Source organism: Calidris pugnax, unplaced genomic scaffold, assembly GCF_001431845.1.
Source record: "Calidris pugnax isolate Ruff unplaced genomic scaffold, ASM143184v1 scaffold11, whole genome shotgun sequence".
Taxonomy (NCBI): domain Eukaryota; kingdom Metazoa; phylum Chordata; class Aves; order Charadriiformes; family Scolopacidae; genus Calidris; species Calidris pugnax.
This window is the reverse complement of record NW_015090803.1, coordinates 14,996,251-15,010,590: the sequence shown is the minus strand read 5'-3', so window position 1 is coordinate 15,010,590 and position 14,340 is coordinate 14,996,251.

Genomic DNA, 14,340 nt, shown 5'->3' with positions numbered 1-14,340 from the left:
CAGCTTCAGTTTTCCGCCTGTGTCTGGATATTGCCTGCTTAGAGCGAAGCGCAAAGCTGTGGTTGTGGGAGGGAGGTACAGAAAGTCATGCTACCTGACCAACAGGAAATTCAAAGTGCATCAATTGTAAGAGTCCAAAGAGCTGTTGAAAAGTAAGATAAGGTTCAGAAGGGGATTACTGTGTCCTAAATGTGATATTTTTATTGAGAGGGCAGTGCTTAAATTACATTTTTATGAGCCAGCGTGGCATACCATCACTTTTTCATTTTACTGGGAAGCTTGCTGGGACTTCTCTGGTTCACAGCTGCAGAACGGATTAATTTTATCCTCCCCTGAATGAGACCTTCAGTCCCACCGTAGCTTCTAACTTGGAAGCAGTGTGCAAGGATACTACAAGACCAAAATTATTACATCATCAGACAGAGGAGAAGAGAAACAGGAACAAAAATGGACAAAACGCTAGGACTTGATTCAGCAAAAACATTTATGTGCATGTTTGCCTTAAGCATCCCTGTTTAGTGAAGCACTAAAGCATGTTCTTGGGCTTAATTGAAGTTAATGAGATTTACACAGGTCCTGAAGGTAATCACATGCTTCACTGCTTCATTAAATCAGAATACAAGTATTATAGGGCAAGGTCTATCCTCAGGGAACTCCATTGAAATACAGGGTGATACAAACCTATAAATCATTTTAAAGGAACTTATTATTAAAATGCATGTACAAAAACTTGCTAAGAGGAGTACAGGTTGCATGAGTGCTGAGCCTCAGAATAGCACTTTGTTTAACAAGATATCTGAGACATAAGACCTGTTTAAGTGTAAAATCAGAAGTAACTCCAGCGAAGCCAAGGCCGATGCAGCTGAGATCAATATTAAACCCCAGAGAGGGGGATTTTCTAAAAGTTTGGGGGGAGGGGAAGAAAAATGGAGAACAGGTCCCCAGAGAACGTGATAAATGATGATGGGTTAGGCAATATAGTTCTGCTTCCAAAAGCCAGGCTTAATCCTCACTCAGGAGTAGACATTGTGCCACATATTTAATCTATCCCTTAGAGAGAGTCAAAAGGATCAAAAGCATCACACAGATACTTAAAGGGAAAGGTCATATTCCCATTGAGGACTAATGACTATATCCCTTCCTGCAAGCATGGGGATTTCTGGTGAGGGAACTAAAACTGCAATGTTTCCAGCATTAAGGCTGGCTGTAGGGTGTCTGCTGTCACATCAGCTTCTTGAACCCTTCCCCTTTGCTCCCAACTACCCTCACGCTGTGAGCCTGCAGCTCCCCGTGTTTCTCCTGCAGCTTTTCCATACCTATCAGCAAAGGGATTTCTTTAACAAAACTGAGCTCTGTGATCAGATCACCCGAAGCCACTGCAACGTCTCAAAACTACCAAAGCCTTTGTGGTTACAGAAGAATTGTAGAGAGCTGCTATAATTTAAGAGCAGGGATTTTTTTTCCACTGTAGTGGTTCAATGTGTGTTGTGCGCACACATGTGCTTCAGCACAGATGGAGATTCAAATGAATATCAGACCCTTTGGTGTGAGTTCAAATTTCCTGAAGGTGTTGGAATGTCTGTAAAACATCAGATGCCCTTTTGGTTGTTTTTTTATAAATACATTTTAATTCTCTGCTGATTTGACATTTCACTTTATTTAGGAAAAATGGGGGAAAAAATGACAACATATTGAAAAAAAGTTATTACGGAAAAAAAAGAACAGGGAAAGGGAAGGAGGTTTGTATGTCCCTGGCAGCTACCTGCCTTTCTTACACAAAGCCACCTATGATTCTTCTACAACCACAAACAAGCCAGGTTTTCTTTGTGCTCTGTCCAGAAAGGAAGTTCAAAATATGTACATCTACTCCAAAGCTATTAATCTTTTTTACAAGATTATTGAGGGGAACCATTGTCATCTTTCCTAAAATAAATTTTCCCCAAAGCTTCAGGACTCTTTTAAGTAGGGTTTAAGATATTCTTTCTTTTTTTCTCTCCTAACACATTTACCTCCTAAAAACCAATTACCTAATGAGTGATTCACTTTTGTATTAATTATATCTATTTCTCTGTTTCTTCAGGAGAAAAAAAATAATGCATTCTTTCCCAGTCCTGAATAGCTGGCTTTAGTTTCAGCTTGCTACTGTCAACCCAGACCCACAGGGCTGGAGAGGCTGTGCCTCCTAAAAGGCTGAAGGATAAGTTGCATGAAAGAGTTTCTAAATGGTCAGTAAGACCAAAAAAACAAGAATCTCTGAACCTTTAGATTTTCCAAAATGGTTTCAATCGCATATTGAAAGTAACATAAGGCAAAACAGCAACAAAAATCAGAGTCAGGCCCCTAAACAAATGTCATCACTGCTTAGACTTCAGTGAGGGTGTTAATTATTATCACAAAGTGAGGAAACCACAGAATTGTTGGACCAAACACACGTTTCATGTGGAGAAAGTAGTACAAACAAACCAAAAACATACATCATTTTCCATGGAGCAAAGAGAAGATCCATCTATTTATTCAACAAGCCTTAGGGATCCTCCTCCTGTACAAACTATCTAACCTACTACAATACAACTTGCATCCCAAGGCTATTACAGCCTTCCATATGCCTGTAATTTATTAACTATCTGAGCTAGGAGATTACAACTGGAATAATTCTGAGACCCATTAAGAAGGAGCTTGTTATATAAAATCTACATACACTGTATTATGACCCTAACACCGGAGAACCAAACTTCTCTCATACGCTCACATTTGCAATTCTTTAAGAAGAATTTTAAACCAAACTTAAGATATGTGATTATTCCACCTGGCCATGGGAAATGGGATATAACTACAGGAAAGAGTGTATATGCTATACCCTATGGCTGAGCCATGCACATGGTGGAAAACATGTCTTTTCAGTGCAACATTATATAGGGAACGGTGATGCATATAGTTCAAAAGTTATCCCAGAGAACAACAAATACCAGGGACTTCATATTAAGGCAGTAGGAAGGTCACAGTAAGTAGTTTTTCAATAATCTGTCTAGAAGGTATCCTCTTTCCCCATTCAGTCTCAAGGTGGTTTGTTACCTGAAGCTGAATAAAGAATAATATATCCTAGTATGTATCTAATTCAGGAATATTATCTAGCCATGCCAAAAAGATTTTGTTATTTATGGACCAAGCTAGCAGTAAAATTACTTAAAATGTTGAGGGCAAAACAGAGATTAGGCAGTTCACTGGTCTGTAGTCTCAGAATTAAGGAGGGCAGGTCCTTTCCTGGTATGCACTCATCACAATGAGCAATTTTTAGAGCATCTCCTTGCTATAGAGTGGTGTCATATATGATTAAAAAGCCAAGCTGAAAAACTTACGTTATGTCTCTGTTACCACACTGACCTGAATCACAGTTTCAGCAGGCAAAATCCAGGTTGAGAGAAGGCAAGAGAAAATCTGCAAGTGCCTCACAAAGGCGATAGAACAAATTTCACAAATTGAAACTTCAAATGAACCTATTGAACCCCTGGAAATTCCTAACAACGATGTCCTAAAACTGGTGTACTGAATACAGTTAAACTGCTTTAGTTAAAGTAACTTTTATCTGAGATCATTCAACATTAGCAATCTGAACCAACTTATCTAGTTTAACTTAAACCAGATTTAATATGGTCTCGTTTTTCAACTGACTCAAAACCATTCCATTCCTATATTTTCTAACTAATGTACAATTAATTTTTTAAAAATGTCTCATACTTTAAAATTTGCAGGCAAAGCCAACGCTGCACAAACCACACCTTTCCTTGGATTTATTGCCATTTTTTTAGAAAGTTTATTTAAAAGAATATAACCCAAATATGTGCTTTTCTATGAAATGTACTTTTCAAGTTCATTTATGCCAGAGAAAATACTCATTTTCCAGAATGGCATATTTCATTTGCTACCAAAGAGGACTGACTGTAACATAAAGCTAGTGGCTCCTTTAGAAGAAAGAGAAACAATTTGACATGGTAGGTCTGGTAACCTTCTGCAATATCAAATGAAGCCCTACATTTTCAAAATGATGCATGGGAATTTAACCACGTGGTGCCCATTAAAGTGAATGCCAGCTCCCATGGTTTATGAGGTCACCAGAAGTCCTTGATGGAATTACACTCCCGACCTGCACGGCTGACTCTCTTGTATCACAGACAGAGTCTGAACCAAAGCCCATAAAGTCAACAAAAATGTCTGCAGTCAGTTTGGTCAGGTTTGGATCGGGTATTTCCACTGGAAAGAGAGAAACAAGAGAGAAATAAATTACCGAACCATCGTTAGTTTAACAGCATGGCATGGGTCCTATGTTGATACATATTCTTCTATGGTAAGGGGGAAATAATGGCTTCCTGTGGTCGTGCTGGAGGCATCTGATGGAAAAGAGAAACACTGGGGAATATTCCTTGGAAAAACAAAAGAACATCCTGTGAGAATGCAATTACAAAGTAATTCTTTAAGAATATCTAACAGCTATCATACAACACATCAAGTACAATATATTTGAGGAACACATATCCTGGGCTCTTTGTTCATCACCTGCATTTTTAGAAATTACTGTGCTGGTGCACATCTGTCAGCTTTGCATTTCCTAGACTGAATCTTTTAATATCCATCACACAATAATAATATTCAGCTTCTAAAAGAGAAACATGGCACCCAATTTGCACAAAGACTTTGCACATTGTTGTGTTTTAAAGCACTCAGTAGTTCATAAAAGATTACGGTCCTTGGGTATATTGATTTTCATATTATCTTGGTTGGAATATGAGCTTGCTTTAGCAATAAACTGATATGTTGATGGAACACTTTTCAGTTTTCTAGGTTTCAGGTTGTGTTTCTGGGGTTGTATCACTAGAATCACAGTGACCTACTACAGTCTCCTGAATCTGTGTATGTAAGATATAATAATTTTTGTTTGGAAAGTAGGTGTTTTTCAAGCTGTGTGATGATACTCAACATTAAAACATGGACCCACAAGTTTCTAGGAGCCTGTGTGCATATCTGACATAGTCAGGATTTCAGATGAGCGCAGAGTGTCCTAAGCTATTTAAAAATTTAGGGAGCAATTTATATGCACGCATGCATTAATACATGCATACCTCACAAAAATTATCTAGAAAAAAGCAGGCATGCTTATTGAAGGAAATTGAAGGAGAATATAAATAATCTCTCCGAGAGAAGTAGCAAATTTTGGAATCGTAACAGCAATGGTCAAGGGAGGTGATTCTGCCCCTCTACTCTGCTCTGGCGAGATCCCATCTGGAGTACCACATCCAGCCTTAGGGTCCCCAACACAAGACGGACATAGACCATGGCCATGAAGGTGGTCAGAGAGTTGAAGCACCTCTCCTATGAGGACAGGCTGAGACAGTTGGGGTTGTTCGGCCTGGAGAAGAGAAGGCTCCGGGGAGACTTTACTGTGGCATTTCAGTCCCTAAAGGGGCTACAGGAGAGATGGGGAGGGACTCTGGATCAGGGACTGTAGTGATAGGATGAGGGGTAATGGTTGTAAACTGACAGAGGGGAGATTTAGATTAGATAGGAGGAAGAAATTCTTTGCTGTGAGGGTGGTGAGACACTGGACCAGGTTGCCCAGAGAAGCTGTGGCTGCCCCATCCCTGGAGGGGTTCAAGGCCAGGCTGGATGGGGCTTGGAGCAACCTGGTCTGGTGGGAGGTGTCCCTGCTCATGGCAGGGGGGTTGGAACTTGATGATCTTTAAGGTCCCTTCCAACTGTAACCATTCTATGATTTTATTATTATTTCCTGGTGTTTTCATGATTTCATTACCTAGGGCCATATAACACGAGTGAGGTGCCCTGGCCAGCCAAAAACATAGACAGTGCAGCAACCCGGGAGACCAGATCAGATGGAGAGGAAAAAGAACCGATGCTTCAATATGGCACCTCTCTGAACTAGGGAGTATAGATGATACAAGTATATCTGTACTGCTTCTGGAGTCAGGTGTCTTCATACTTACTGCCCTGTCTGTCCACAGGCCGGACAGGTCACCTCCCAGGGAAGTGTGAATTAACCATACGGGGACTGCAGCGCGGTATCCAGTGCATCTCTGTAGCAGCTGTGGAGGCTGTGGCCAAGCTTCAGATCCTTTGAATGGCTGATCCCAGTGGTACCATGGCTTTTCATTTTCTTCTTTCTTTTGTTTTGGTCTCTGTTATTACTATTCTTCGAAAAGGAAAAAAAAAAAAAAAGTCAGGAAAGTTCAGAATGGGGCAACTTTTTCATTACAGAGGATTGAATCGCCCAGTAAAGGACAAAGTTTACAGCAGGAATCCTGTGAAAGAAGCATTGTGTACCTATGTTCACATCCAAACCTTATGATATAGCCTGTAAAATTTTACCTTTTTGCAGCCAGGCTGCTCTCCTTGCCTTTCCTTAAATGAGCAGTCAGAATACACACAGCTGGTTATTCCCCTCTCCCGTCATCTCTTCACCCCCCTGAACTTCAAGCTCCAGCTTTGTTTTACTGATAAAGACAACTCTAAGCAGAAGGAAAGAAAATGCGCTTTCTTGAGGCTGTACAGCTGAGTAGGGCTACACGGTAATAAAAAAGTCCTGGGCATCGACTTAAAAGGGGGAAAGGAAAGGGCTGGTGCTGTGGGTGGAACTGGGAGGGGAGGGAGGCTGGTGTGGTGGGCTGCTGAGGAGGACGTGTGGGTCCCTGAGCTGGAGCCAGTGCCAGCCACGCTCCAGGGTTGGAACAGTGCTGCCTCAAAAGAGCCTGTTTACCCCTGCAAAGTGTTTGACTTCCGTCTGAGGGCATTCTGTGGGAGCTGAGAGGAAAGCTACCTGAAGTCTTTTTATAAACAACATAACTTAGGTAAGTATTTGACGCGGATAAACACTTTGCAAGCAGCGTGGAATCGTTAATTAGGAATTTGCAAGCCCTCAGCTTACACTCATACTCCAGTGCCCTATTTCTGAGGAAGAATTCACACCACTGATGGAAGGGTTGGAGTATCACAGACATGCAATCGCAGAGCCTGGGCTTTTAATACACTTTTTAGAATCAAAGAACCAGAGAATGATTTGGGTTGGAAGGGCCCTTAAAGATCATCCAGTTCCAACCCCCTGCCCTGGGCAGGGACACCTCCCACCAGACCAGGTTGCTCCAAGCCCCATCCAGCCTGGCCTTGAACCCCTCCAGGGATGGGGCAGCCACAGCTTCTCTGGGCAACCTGGGCCAGTGTCTCACCACCCTCACAGCAAAGAATTTCTTTCTGAGATCTAATCTAAATCTCCCCTCTGCCAGTTTAATATGAATAGAATAAATACATGAAAATAAGTACTTTGGGGCAGTGATTTAAACTAAACCTCAAGTCATTTTACCTGCTGGTGAAATTCTTCCTGATATCTCGTCTAAATCTCCCCTCTGTCAGTTTAAAACCATTACGCCTTGTCCTATCGCTCCACTCCCTGATAAAGAGTCCCTCCCCATCTCTCCTGTAGCCCCTCTAGGGACTGGAAGGGGCCATAAGGTCTCCCCAGAGCCTTCTCTTCTCCAGGCTGAACAACCCCAACTGTCTCAGCCTGTCCTCATAGGAGAGGTGCTCCAACCCTCTGATCATCTCCATGGCCTCCTCTGGACCCATTCTAACAGGTCCATGTCCTTCTTATCACAGAATCACAGAATCTTCATGGTTGGAAGGGACCTTAGATCATCAAGTCCAACCATTTAAAAAAAAAAAGCACCAAAACAAAAAAAAAAACAACACCCCATCACCGCAACAATCACTGCACCCAACAACCTCAGGTACTAGAGCATGCCCTGAAGTGCTACAACTACACGTTTCTTAAATCCCTCCAGGGATGGTGACTCCACCACCTCCCTGGGCAGGCTGTTCCAGTGCCTGGCCACCCTCTCAGGAAAGTCATTCTTCCTAATATCTAATTTAAACTTGCCCTGCCACAACTTCAGACCATTTCCTCTGGTCCTGTCATTATTCCCTTGGGAGAAGAGGTTGACACCCACCTCTCTACAACCTCCTGTCAGGTAGCTGTAGAGGGCAGAGTCAGAGAGCTGTAGAGCTCTCCTCAGCCTCCTCTTCTCCAAACCAAACATGCCCAGTTCCCTCAGCCTCTCCTCGTAGGACTTGTTCCCTAATGTTGGGGACCCTAAGGCTGGATGGAGTACTCCAGGTGGGATTTCTCCTGCTACTTTAACCATACCCTCTCCGCAATCACTGGGCTGCTCACCCCCCTGGAGCCCCTCTCTTTGTCCCCGCCATGCTCAGCACCGCGCAGACCCTCCGCACAGCTCGGAAAACACGCGGGACACCGCTCCCTAAGGCAGGAGCGCCACATTCCTGGGCCAGAAGGAGGGAGAAGGCTGGGAAGAGCCGGGGAGCAGAGGGTTAAGCGGGCGGCAGCGGGGGCCGCGGCGGCGGGTGCGGAGCGCGGGCGCTAGGGGGCGCGGTGGCCGGTGGCGGGAGCGCGCGTGGGGAGCGCGGGAACGGCGGGGGGGGTATTTCTCCTCCCGAAGGCAATGTGGAAGGCGTTAGCGGGGCGCAATGTGGAGGGCAGATTGGCTGCCATCGGGATCCAAACGGTTCCAGGGCAAAACCCAGCGCTCGGCCCACACGGCTGGGAGGAGGAGGAGGAGGAGGAGGAGGAGGAGGCAGAGAGTTCTGAAAGCCATCGCCGAGGATATCGCATTTAAGAGCTAATTAAAACAACCCCTTCCGTGCAAAATCCTCAGGTTGCGAATGGAGTGGCTATTGGGAACACTTGCTAGGAATTCAGCAGAGATCTAAAAGAAAAATGTCTTTGTCATTCACAAGTAAAGGAAAAATAGCTGAGGAAAGGCTTCTTTTTTTTTTTTTTTTTCCCCCTGCCACTCTAAACCCGTGGTTCTTTCTGAAACGGGTCTGCCCTTTTCTCACTCGGTATTTTTAGATTAATTTTATGTTTTTTCTGCTTCAAGTAATTGACACATAATGGATACATGAAAACAGATTGATGTCATCTTTGAGATTAGGATCCCAGGGCTTTAAAATAGGAAAAACTGAATTAATTCTTCAGTTTAAAAAAAAAAAAAAAAACCAACATAACTCAAAAAGATATGATTTATTAGGAGGAAAAGTAACTCATGCTTTCCTGTTAAGTTATAATATGAATGGTAGCATTTTGAACTCTTGGCCTAAAATAGTTATATTGAGCTTTGATCCTTAGGACGTTAACAGACGGGAAGCAGAGGAGTGAATTGGGGTGAATTTAATAGTATCCAGAGATAGAATAATTAACTCTTATGGTGCCTATTAGCAGCTAGGGTCTGAAGGAAAAGGATTTAGAAAAATAAAACCAGGAAGGGAAAAGAGGCCTTTCTGAATACTGTTAGGAATATAAATTATTGGAGAGAAAATTAGGACATCCTTCCTTAATAGGAGTCATGAAATGAAGGCCCAAGTTCATCTTCTTTGTCATCCACCGAAGAGGATAATTGTTGGCAAACAGGCTGAAAGGTTGTAGGCCACTGCTTACTGTCACTGCTCATTTCTGGAGCTTTCATTCTCTTCTTAACATTAGCAAGCTCTTCAGTAAATTTACTTTTTTCATGATACATGTATGAATACATGGAATAACAAGCTTTCTTGTGAGTCTTAAGAGCTATAGATGCTCTCCTTTCTTTCTGGCCTTGTTTTTAACCTAGATATACAGTCCTATTTGGTTAATACTAGAGACTAGATCTGTGTAGGTTGGCCCAGCAGAGGACATAGCACTGTTAGACTCCAGCTTTGGACTCTTCAGCACAGGAAGGACATGGACCTGTTGGAACAAGTCCAGCAAAGGGCCAGGAAGATGATCAGAGGGCTGGAGTACCTCTCCTATGAGGACAGGCTGAGAGAGTTGGCATTGTTCAGCCTGGAGAAGAGAAGGCTCCAGGAAGACCTTAGAGCCCCTTCCAGTTCCTAAAGGGGGCTACAGGAAAGATGGGGAAGGACTCTTTATCAGGGAGTGGGGTGATAGGATGAGGGGTAATGGTTTTAAACAGAGGGGCAATTTAGATTAAATATTAGGAAGAAATTCTTTGCTGTGAGGGTGGTGAGACACTGGAACAGGTTGCCCAGAGAAGCTGTGGCTGCCCCATCCCCAGAGGTGTTGAAGGCCAGGCTGGATGGGGCTTTGAGCAACCTGGTCTGGTGGGAGGTGTCCCTGCCCAGGGCAGGGGGGGTGAAACTCCATGATCTTTAAGGTCCCTTCTAACCTGAACCATTCTATGATTCTATATTCCACGATTTACTTGTGTGTCCATCAGTTCATACTGCCCAACGTAGCAGTTGTTGGAACAACACCCTGAGCTCAGGCTGTCTATAAATGCAGCACCTTTGTGCCTGTTCAGTGGTATTAAGACCCTTCTAGGAAGGACTCAGAAAGCAGTTCTTTTTGTCCAGAACATGGACAGGGCTTGGAAAGGGTGTGTTGGCCACAGCACAGACAGGCTCAATTGCAGATTCAGACCTGTGCTCAAAACACAGGGTGGCCATCCACATGTGTACCTTCCTGTTTGATTGCTATGTCAAGCCCTGGTCTGTTCCCCCAAAAGCCATCCAAGTGCCTCAAAACAACATGCAGGACGTATTCCATAGGTAACAGAAAGTCTGTGGACTGAGAGGTAAAATAAAATGATTCCATAAATACCGGAGAGATGTTCCTTACATCAAAAGAAGACACACTTCATTTTTCAAAGGCTAAGACATCAGCTCAGGTGACAACGTCTTTCAAAGCATTGAGTAGATATTAACCCACTTCACTAAAGCTATGCAAGAACTCAGAAAGATGTACTTCACATGATTATGTATTATATACCAAAGGGGAAAGGAAGGAAGGAAGAAGAAATCTCCCCAGCCCTTCTGCAAATGCATACAATAGAAGTCATTGAAAAGCCTCTCAGTATTTTGCAGTACTGGACAGTAAATCAATGTAATCTGCATTTCTGCAGTAGCAGGAAACTTTCCAAATGATCGCTATAAATGGAGCACATGTTTTACTTATAGGTTACTATTTTTGGCAGTCCATCAAACCCCTTTGATCTGTAGACAGTGGGGTTTCATCCAGCCAGCAGGACAAGAATAAAAGGCCCATATTCCGCATTGTGCCAAGATCCACTCACAGAGCAGGAGATGGGGAGCGGGTTATGGTCACACAACTCGGCGGCGACTCCCGTCTCAGCCCCAGCCCCAGCAGAATGTGGATAAGCTTATGTATTTTGAGTACACCCTGATTACCCCCAGCTCATTTTGGTCCACGAGATGCGCCCAGTAAGAGCTGAGAACACTCTTCTGTGGGTCTCTCCCTCACTCCCGGTGCCAGGACGGGGAGAAGAATTGGCACAAGAGCCATTTGTACCTCCTTGCTCTGGCTGCACGGCTCCCTGCACCGGGGAGCATCCCCCAGGGGCCAGTTAAACCCGTGCTCTGCAACACCTGCACAATACAAAGTGACGGAAACCAGCACAGGGAGCCTGGCCCAGGAGTCCTCAAAATGGAAAAAGGCAGATGAAAAAAAAAAAAAAAAGACCACAAAAAACCCCCACACCAAGGCAAGGGAAACCAGGCAGCACAGGAGGATTAGAAAGCAAAGACCAGAACGAAAATTTATAAAATGGAGCAGATCACTTCCTGACTGCAACAGAGCTGAACTTCAAAAAAGATCTACTAAGCCCAGAGTGCTGCTGCCCAGGACAGACACCGTGTGAGCGTCCTCCCTCTCCTCTGGTTCCTCACCAAAGATGATGGCAAGATTTGTGTCTCCCTTTCTGAGCAGTTCTGGGGGTTTGAACTGGTCCTCAGTCCATTCCAGCCCCTGGGTAAAGGAGCGAGCAGCAAAGAGAAGTGTTTTGCCACATGTGGATAATGCACTATGGGACACGAGTGTCCAGTATCCATGATTTTGTGGCTCTCCAAGTTGATTCCAACCGTGGGGAGAAGCCAGTGTTGACAAAGAGAATTACAAATATCTAATTTGCCCACTACATTCTCTTTTTTTTCTTTTTTTACCTCTGAAATTCATTACACTCGTGGCATATATATAAAATACATTTTCATTAGCCCGTCATCAAAGCACGCAAATCTTAAAACCCCTCTGCTGTTCTGAGTGACATATTTCAGGAATAACTACTCAGAAATAACTGCTGTAGATGTGTCTGGCTGCTGAACATGAAAGTATGGGTGCTGCTGACTGCCTGGCAGCTGGCCCAGCATTTAACCCTGCTGTTTTAAAATGTCGTAAAATAAGCACAATTTAATCTTTTGAAACCTTTTGGTCAGTGACTGTGATTTCCGCAAAAAATGACTTCAAAGGAAAGACAGGCACCTTTGTTGATGCCTTTTTAAGCAGTCATGAGTTCCAAATTATTTTAAAAAAGGGAAGCAGAAACCTCAAAGTGTGTAACACCTCCTCAGGATTAGATGCTGAAGCGATATGTAAACTGGGCTGTAAAAATCGATCCTCCACTAGCGACGTGGCTCAGAATGATATAATTAAAAGATAATGTCAATGGAAAAAGAATATCATCATAGACTAATGGGCTCCTCCTGACACATAAATGCTGCAGCAAAGCCCCTATTTTAATGAAAAAATACCACTAAGAAGCCAAGTTATTTTATTTTCAAAGCAGGATGTGTTGAAAATGTTCTATTTCTGTTGCTATATTTCTATTTTGCCAAATGTCTGACACGGAGTTAACACTTCCACCTTGCAGTGTTCATATAACACACAGCATTCCTCTGTGCCTCAAAAGCACCACGCTTAACCTGTGCAAAAAACAGCCTACTTCTGCAAATAGTGCTCCTTTTTGTTAATAAGCGGCAATCTTAATATAGAACGGAGGCTTTCTTTCCAAACTTAGATGTGGGGAAAAAATATCTGCATTTAATCATTTGACATAGATTCCATTCAATGGGATTTAGGGAACCCGGATATTCCTGGGCATAAGACTGATGATAAGGTGACTGTTTTTCACCCCTGTCAAATCTGGGTTAAAAATTCCCTTTAAAAACATAGGAGAGGAAGAAAAGGGACGTGAAGATACCTTGAATAAACAAACGTTTATTCAAGGGATGTGAAGACACCTTGGATAAACAAACATCAAACTCCTCTTTTTGCTTTCACAAAAAAGCAGCGTTCTGTTCTTCTCAGATTTGGTTTGGAAGAAATGCCTTTTGGCATAGTAGTATTAAAGCAGAGTGATATGAAGAGCAGTTGATCCATCAGTGTATTGTAGGATGCTCTGAAAACACCTGCCAGATGTGGCCCTCAGAAGTCTTAGGCGTCTTCTGCTTAGTTCCTGGCTTTAGACCAGTCAGAGGAAAGAACTAACTGATGAGCTGCTCAGGCCAGGCTGATCTGGACATGATCTGGACAACTGCTGTCACCTACAGAACTTGAAAATCGAAAAGGGAGGTGCCTTGCAGGACTAGGCGCCTCCAGGATTAGGCAGCAGCCAAGCACGGGTTGCTGGAGAGCACTTTTGGATACTGTTCCACCTACATCCTGTCTTAGGTGCCTAAGTCCTTTACTAGAGCCAGCCAGAAAGGCTAGATTCCCATTGAAGTCAAGAGAAGGATTTACATTAACTTAAGTGGATTGGTTCAGGCCTTAAAATGAGAACCATGTGTACATCCTTAGGAAGAATCTGGTCCCTTCTGTTTATTCATCATGACTTCTTGCTTTATTGAACGGCTCACATGCACTAATCCACAAATAATACGTCAAAAGGCGTTTTGGAGAGTAAAGAGGGTTGTGGTGGGCTTTCATGCCCATAGTCCATGCTATTCTCAGCAGTTCTGGAAGCACAGCAGCCACCCTGGCTAACAGGCCAGTCAAGCCACACGCACCATTCAGGTCATACATAAGCTCTAATTGTATTACTCGTTTGGCTCGTCAATACTTTTCCATGGAGCTGAAGGAAAGGAGGGCATATGGAATAGAGAAGCAGGAAAACTAATGAATGAGAGAATATAACTTTCAGGGTTCTGGCAGTGTTTTCACATCCATTTTTTGCTCCACTCCCCTGAGGTCACAAAAAGCAAATGGCATATTCATTTCCTTCCATCTGTGCTATTCTGAACAGCAAACGGGAACTAACATCCAAACTTTCCTAATAAGCAGGGGTGGGAGGAGAGCTGGGTAATAATTAGCTACTGGCTAGCAATGCCTTGTAGGTGATGTGACTGTCAGAGTGATGCTCACTGTAGACGCATTTTTCTTCTTCCTTTTCCTATTTTGCAGGGCAATGACACTTTAAATTAAAAATTTTTAAAAAAGCCCCGATTCTACCCAAATCCTACGTGTCCTGCATGAAGCAG